A 7,589-nucleotide genomic window follows, 5' to 3' on the forward strand; every position below is an offset into this window, starting at 1 on the left:
TAGCAAAACTCCTTTACTACTTTAAGTGTCTCATTTCCCAATCTAATACCATCAGCATCACCCGACTTAATTCGAATACATTCCATTATCCTCGTTTTGCTTTTGTTGATGTTCATCTTATATCCTCCTTTCAAGACACTATCCATTCCATTCAAGTGCTCTTCCAAGTCCTTTGCTGTCTCTGACAGAATTACAATGTCATCGGCGAACCTCAAAGTTTATTATTTCTTCTCCATGGACTTTAATACCTACTCCAAAATTTTCTTTTATTCCTTCACTGCTTGCTCAATATACAGATTGAATAACATCGGGGAGAGGCTACAACCCTGTCTCACTCCCTTCCCAACCACTGCTTCCCTTTCATGCCCCTCAACTCATATAACTGCCATTTGGTTTCTATACAAATTGTAATTAGCCTTTCGCTCCCTATATTTTACCCCTGCCACCTTCAGAATTTGAAAGAGTGTATTCCAGTCAACATTGTCAAAAGCTTTCTCTAAGTCTACAAATGCTAATCTTGTGACAGGCAAAACGAAGACTAGGCAGAAAAAAATGCAACAGATCTGCGTACACTATGCTTGTTACGATATTGCATTGCCTGTGTTATTCTGACTGGGATGCAGAGTTCCTTTGGACATGCATGCATGTAATCAGAATCAGAAAAACACAGGCATTGCAATATTGTATTTACTTGAATATACGTAATGGATGTACAAGTACAGTTCGCAGACGCATGGTTGACGAAATTTGGAAGTTTGGGTCTGGCTGTGAGTCGTGAGCAAATAGCCAAATGACAAGGCGACCGCTCGCGACAAGAGGAAAGCCGGGCTCGAGTCCCGGTCCGGCACAAATTTTCACTGTCGTCATTCTGTTCTAAACCTGATGGTTATCCTAATTCGCGAATTCATTTAACTATGCTTGTTCGTCTTCTTTTAGAATATTGCTGTGTTGTATGAGACCCTTGCCAGGTAGGACTGACGGAGGACATCGAGAAAGTTCAAAGAAGAGCACCTCATTTTAATTTATTGCGAAATAGGGGAGAGAGTGTCACGTATATGATAAGCGAGTTGGGATAGCAATCATTAGGATAGAGTAGTTTATCCCTGCTGCGGCATCTTCTCAGCAAATTTCAATTGCCAAATTTCTCCTCTGTGAAAATTTTCGCTGTCGCGAAATTGCTACACCAAAAAGAAATGCAGATGATAAACGGGTATTCATTGGACAAATGTATTATACTACAACTGACATGTGATAACATTTTCAAGCAATTTGGTTGCATAGATCCTGAGAAATTAGTATCCAGAACAACGGCCTCTGGCCGTAATAACGACCTTGATACGCCTGGGCATTGAGTCAAACAGAGCTTGGATGGCGTGTACAGATACAGCTGCCCATGCAGCTTCAACACGATACCACAGTTCATCAAGAGTAGTGACTGGCGTATTGTGACGAGCCAGTTGCTCGGCCACCATTGACCAGACGTTTTCAATTGGTGAGAGATCTGGCGAATGTGCTGGCCAGGGCAGCAGTCTTAACATTTCTGTATCCAGAGAGGCCTGTACGGGACCTGCAACATGCGGTCGTGCGTTATCCTACTGAAATGTAGGGTTTCGCAGGGATCGAATGAAGGGTAGAGCCACGGGTCGTAACACATCTGAAATGTAATGTCCTCTGTTCAAAGTGCCGTCAATGCGAACAAGAGGTGACCGAGACGTGTAACCAATGGCACCCCATAACATCACGGCGGGTAATACGCCAGTATGGCGATGACTAATAGACGCTTCTAATGTGCGTTCACCGCGATGTCGCCAAACACGGATGCGACCATCGTGATGCTGTAAACAGAACCTGGATTCATCTGAAAAAATGACGTCTTGCCATTCGTGCACCCAGGTTCGTCGTTGAGTACACCATCGCAGGCGCTCCTGTCTGTGATGCAGCGTCAAGGGTAACCGCAGCCATGGTCTCCGAGCTGATAGTCCATGCTGCTGCAAACGTCGTCGAACTGTTCGTGCAGATGGTTGTTGTCTTGCAAACGTCCCCATCCGTTGACTCAGGGATCGAGACGTGGCTGCACGATCCGTTACAGCCATGCGGATAAGATGCCTGTCATCTCGACTGCTAGTAATACGAGGCCGTTGGGATCCAGCACGGCGTTGCTTATTACCCTCCTGAACCCACCGATCCCATATTCTGCTAAGAGTCATTGGATCTCGGCGAATGCGAGCAGCAATGTCGCGATACGATAAACCGCAATCGCGATAGGCTACAATCCGACCTTTATCAAAGTCGGAAACGTGATGGTACGCATTTCTCCTCCTTACATGAGGCATCACAACAGTGTTTCACCAGGCTACGCCTGTCAACTGCCGTTTGTGTATGCGAAATCGGTTGGAAACTTTCCTCATGTCAGCACGTTGTAGGTGTGGCCACCGGCGCCAACCTTGTGTGAATGCACTGAAAAGCTAATCATTTGCATATGACAGCATCTTCTTCCTATCGGTTAAATTTCGCGTTTGTAGCACGTCTCTTCGTGGTGTAGCAATTTTAATGGCCAGTAGTGTAAATCTCACAGACTGCCCCTCCCCCTCCCCCAGATAACGAGTTATCCGCTATCGATAGTAGGTACAGAATATTATCATTGCAACAAGTCTCCAAATACTAGTACGTGAAATAATTGATATTATATAATACCAAACTGAAAAATGAAAGTTGCAATGTAACGGCAACTTTCAAACCTAATATCAACCTCTCGCAACCTGCAGTTTTCACAGTCACAGCTCTAAATTTGAGTGTCGTGGAAATGAGCGAGGAAAGATCTTGTTTTCGTCTTTTTGCAGATAAATAAGCAATCAGCAAGTTTTGCCATTGATACAATTGAAGCGATGTGCGCATATTTAGCATGGAACAATTTAGAAAAACGATTATAGTGTAAACTGTATTTATTGGAAAAAAGAAAAGAACGACGCCCGGCCACATGCTTACTCAGGATTACACTGGTGCGCGCAATGCCACTTAGCAGCAACCGGAAATTAAAAATTTATACGGGAGGTTAAACTTCTTTTAGTGCGACGGGCGCGCACATTTTCTCTGCTTGAGGGGAGCTTTCCAACCTTTTTCCGGCTGCAGTAAGAGCATTTCATCGCTGCCAGCGACGTCAGACTTGCGGAAAGACGGGCGGCGGTTTCACGGCTGGGACCGGCGGTGCGGCAGCGAGCACCAGAACGAAACCACACCGCCGCCGCCCGCCCACGGCTCACGGAGTCGGTCGGAGCAGCGGCCGGGAGCACCGCCGACGATCGTACTGCCTGCGGTCATTCGCCATTTCGCGACTTTCCGATGCCCGACGTAAACATCCCAACGACTTACCAATCCGACACGAAGATTGGTGAACGGTGGAAAGTGACTGCGGCCACAATGACTAAATGATAGTGCATGGGCTGCGGTTTCCGGGGTAGCCGGCTCGAATCAGCGTACGGCCATGAGACGGGCAACCCGCACAACTTAAGGGAAAATTCGACTATGTGCTTCTCCCAGTGACGTGCACAACGAGAAAAGCGGCCTGGTGAGATTATTCGAGAATTGAGGTAAATAGCCTACTTTATATTAACGACTCCAGTGAAAAATAGCTTAACATGTCCTGGTAAATTTTTATTTTAGCTATATATTGGAAAGGATTATGCGTTGAGGAAAAACAGTTCTCTTCTTTGTTCAGCGAAGTTTCACGATCAGAGGGTTCACTTTATTTTTCTGTCGAATGACGCCCAAAATGTTGCTTGATAAAATGTATGGTTTTGGGTTAGTGGTCATTACATTCAAAACTTTTTAATAACATACGAGTGCGTGCTGAAAAGTAATGCCTAAAAGTCTTTTTATGTGAAACTCTTCGATTTTTTAAATAAAATTTAAATCAACATTCTACTTTTTATTCTTCTTGTCAACACAGTTATTCCCAAACATAGTCGCCGCCCGGGGTGGCGGAGCGGTTTTAAGCGCTACAGTCTGGAACCGCGCGACCGCTGCGGTCACAGGTTCGAGTTCCGCCTCTGGTTTAATTAGTTCTAAGTTCTAGAGGACTGATGACCTCAGAAGTTAAGTCCCTTAGTGCTCAGAACTATTTGAACCATTTTTGAACCCAACATAGTCATCGTGGCGACTATCACATTTCTCCAAACGAGAGACCAGTTTGTTGACAGCGTCACTATGGAATATTTGTCGACGGAACCATAACCTTATCTCTACTTGCAGACTTAGTGAAGTCCTTGAAGGTTTTCTTTAGGTTTTGGAAAAAGCGCTTGGACTCAAAACATACAATAATTCACTTTACAGTGGAGATGGGAGGCTCTTTTACTTATATAAATTTCCTGGACCTTAATATAGATACGTGTACAGGAAAACACATATTTAGCATTTACAGAAAATAGCTACTGATACAGAAGTTGACGACATATGGAAGTTTGGGTCTGGCTGTGAGTCGTGAGCAAATAGCCAAATGACAAGGCGACCGCTCGCGACAAGAGGAAAGCCGGGCTCGAGTCCCGGTCCGGCACAAATTTTCACTGTCGTCATTCTGTTCTAAACCTGATGGTTATCCTAATTCGCGAATTCATTTAACTATGCTTGTTCGTCTTCTTTTAGAATATTGCTGTGTTGTATGAGACCCTTGCCAGGTAGCATTGACGGAGGACATAGAGAAAGTTCAAAGAAGAGCACCTCATTTTAATTTATTGCGAAATAGGGGAGAGAGTGTCACGTATATGATAAGCGAGTTGGGACGGCGATCATTAGAATAGAGGCGTTTATCGTTGCTGCGGTATCTTCTCAGCAAATTTCAATTGCCAACTTTCTCCTCTGAGAAAATTTTCGCTGTCACCAACTTAAACAGGGAGAAATGATCATGCACTACTGGCCATTAAAATTGCTACACCAAGAAGAAATGCAAATGATAAACGGGTATTCATTGGACAAATATATAATAATAGAACTGACATGTGATTACATTTTGACGCAATTTCGGTGCATAGATCCTGAGAAATCAGTACCCAGAACAACCATCTCTGGCCGTAATAACGGCCTTGATACTCCTGGACATTGAGTTAAACAGAGCTTGGATGGCGTGTACAGGTACAGCTGCCCATGCAGCTTCAACACTATACCACAGTTCATCAAGAGTAGTGACTGGCGTATTGTGACGAGCCAGTTGCTCTACTACCATTGACTAGACGTTTTCAGTTGGTGAGAGATCTGTAGAATGTGCTGGCCACGGCAGCAGTCGAACATTTTCTGTGTCCAGAAATGCCAGTACAGGACCTGCAACATGCGGTCGTGCATTATCCTGCTGAAATGTAGGGTTTCGCAGGGATCGAATGAAGGGTAAAGCTACGGGTCGTAACACATCTGAAATGTAACGTCCACTGTTCAAAGTGCCGTCAATGCGAACGAGAGGTGACCGAGACGTGTAACCAATGGCACCCCATACCGTCACGCCGGGTGATACGCCAGTATGCCGATGACGAATACATGCTTCCAATGTGCCTTCACCGCGATGTCGCCAAACACGGATGCGACCATCATGATGCTGTAATCAGAAACTAGATTCATCCGAAAAAATGACGTTTTGCCATTCGTGCACCCAGGTGCGTCGTTGAGTACACCATCACCTGTCTGTGATGCAGCGTCAAGGGTAACCGCAGCCATGGTCTCCGAGCTGATAGTCCATGCTGCTGCAAACGTCGTCGAAGTGTTCGTGCAGATGGTTGTTGTCTTGCAAACGTCCCCATCTGTTGACTCAGGGATCGAGACGTGGCTGCACGATCCGTTACAGCCATACGGATAAGATGCCCATGCCGGCCGCGGTGGTCTAGCGGTTCTAGGGGCTCAGTCCGGAACCGCGCGACTGCTACGGTCGCAGGTTCGAATCCTGCTTCGGGCATGGATGTTTGTGATGTCCTTAGGTTATTTAGGTTTGAGTAGTTCTAAGTTCTAGGGGACTGATGACCACAGATGTTAAGTCCCATAGTGCTCAGAGCCATTTGAACCATTTTTTTGATAAGATGCCTGTCATCTCGACTGCTAGTGATACGAGGCCGTGGGGATCCAGCACGGCGTTCCGCATTACTCTCCTGAACCCACCGATTCCATATTCTGCTAACAGTCATGGGATCTCGACCAACGCGAGCAGCAATGTCGCGATACGATAAACCGTAATCGCGATAGGCTACAATCCGACCTTTATCAAAGTCGGAAACGTGATGGTACGCATTTCTCTTTCTTATACGAGGCATCACAACAACGTTTCACCAGTCAACGCCGGTCAACTGTTGTTTGTGTATGAGAAATCGGTTGGAAAGTTTCCTTATGTTAGCACGTTGTAGGTGTCGCCACCGGTGCCAACCTTGTGTGAATGCTTTGAAAAGCTAGTCATTTGCATATCACAGCATCTTCTTTCTGTCGGTTAAATTTCGCGTCTGTAGCACGTCATCTTCGTGGTGTAGCAATTTTAATGGCCAGTAGTGTCTGACTTTAATGTTATTTGTAAAGGTGACGTGAATGGGAGAAATAGAAATAATATAATGCGGTCTTCATGAATTGTTTAAAAACAGTGATAAAAATGTGGACAGATAACACAGTTAAAAACACTTGAAAGACACTGAATACGACAGAAGATACACTGAACACCAAAACAGAGCACCACGCACGTTTACTAAACTGGAGAAGAACCTGCCCTGAGACGATAGACTGTAGAAACAAAGAAGAGTGGGTATGGAGAGAGGTAGGAGACTGGTGGTGATGACGACTGAGGACTGGTAAGAATTGGTGACGGATCAGAGGTGACTATGGGAGACAAAAAGAGAAGGGTAACTAGTATTGTGATCTATAGATTGGAGAGGGAAAGGTGGTGGAGATTTGGTGATAGGGAAGGGGAAAAGGAGGGGGCGTGGTAGGGGGGGAGGAAGAGGAGCTTGGTGCCCATTCGTCTTTGCCTTCCTTACCGCGACACGTGCCCGAACTATCACCAGGCGGCACTGAATCTTGCGTCAGGGACTGGTCGTAATATTTTAGATTATCAGATCTAAACTTTCATAGAACATACTGTTGTTCATGTAGCTGTCTGTCATCTGCAGTAAAATTGATATTTCGGTGGATTTTGATATTGGTAACGAATAACAACTGAATTATTGTACGTTGCTTATCTGACACTAAGAATTTAGATCATCGACAACAAGATCATTAGAGGGGGGTAATAAGCTGGGACTGGAGGATAATGGGGGAAGGAAATCGTCCTCGTCCGTTTCAAAGGAACCATCTGGATGTCTTAGAGATCCGTAAATCTGGATGAGATTTGAACCACTACGTCATCTGGGTCATTATTAATGAATAGCCTCTAAGCTTTTGTTTTAATCCTTTAGTGTAAAGTAATGATCAGCTACGTTCCTGAGTTGACAGACTCTCCGATATTTCTCTTTGAAGGTGCTCTGCTCGCAGCATTGTGCAAGACGCCTGTAATGTCCGGAAGGAAATGGAAGCTCCTGATGATTTATAGCTTTTCGTCCGTCCCTAAGGCGTGTTCGTAAGGCTCAACTGGTAGC

Source organism: Schistocerca serialis, chromosome 1 (genome assembly GCF_023864345.2).
Source record: "Schistocerca serialis cubense isolate TAMUIC-IGC-003099 chromosome 1, iqSchSeri2.2, whole genome shotgun sequence".
In the NCBI taxonomy this organism is placed as follows: Eukaryota; Metazoa; Arthropoda; class Insecta; order Orthoptera; family Acrididae; genus Schistocerca; species Schistocerca serialis.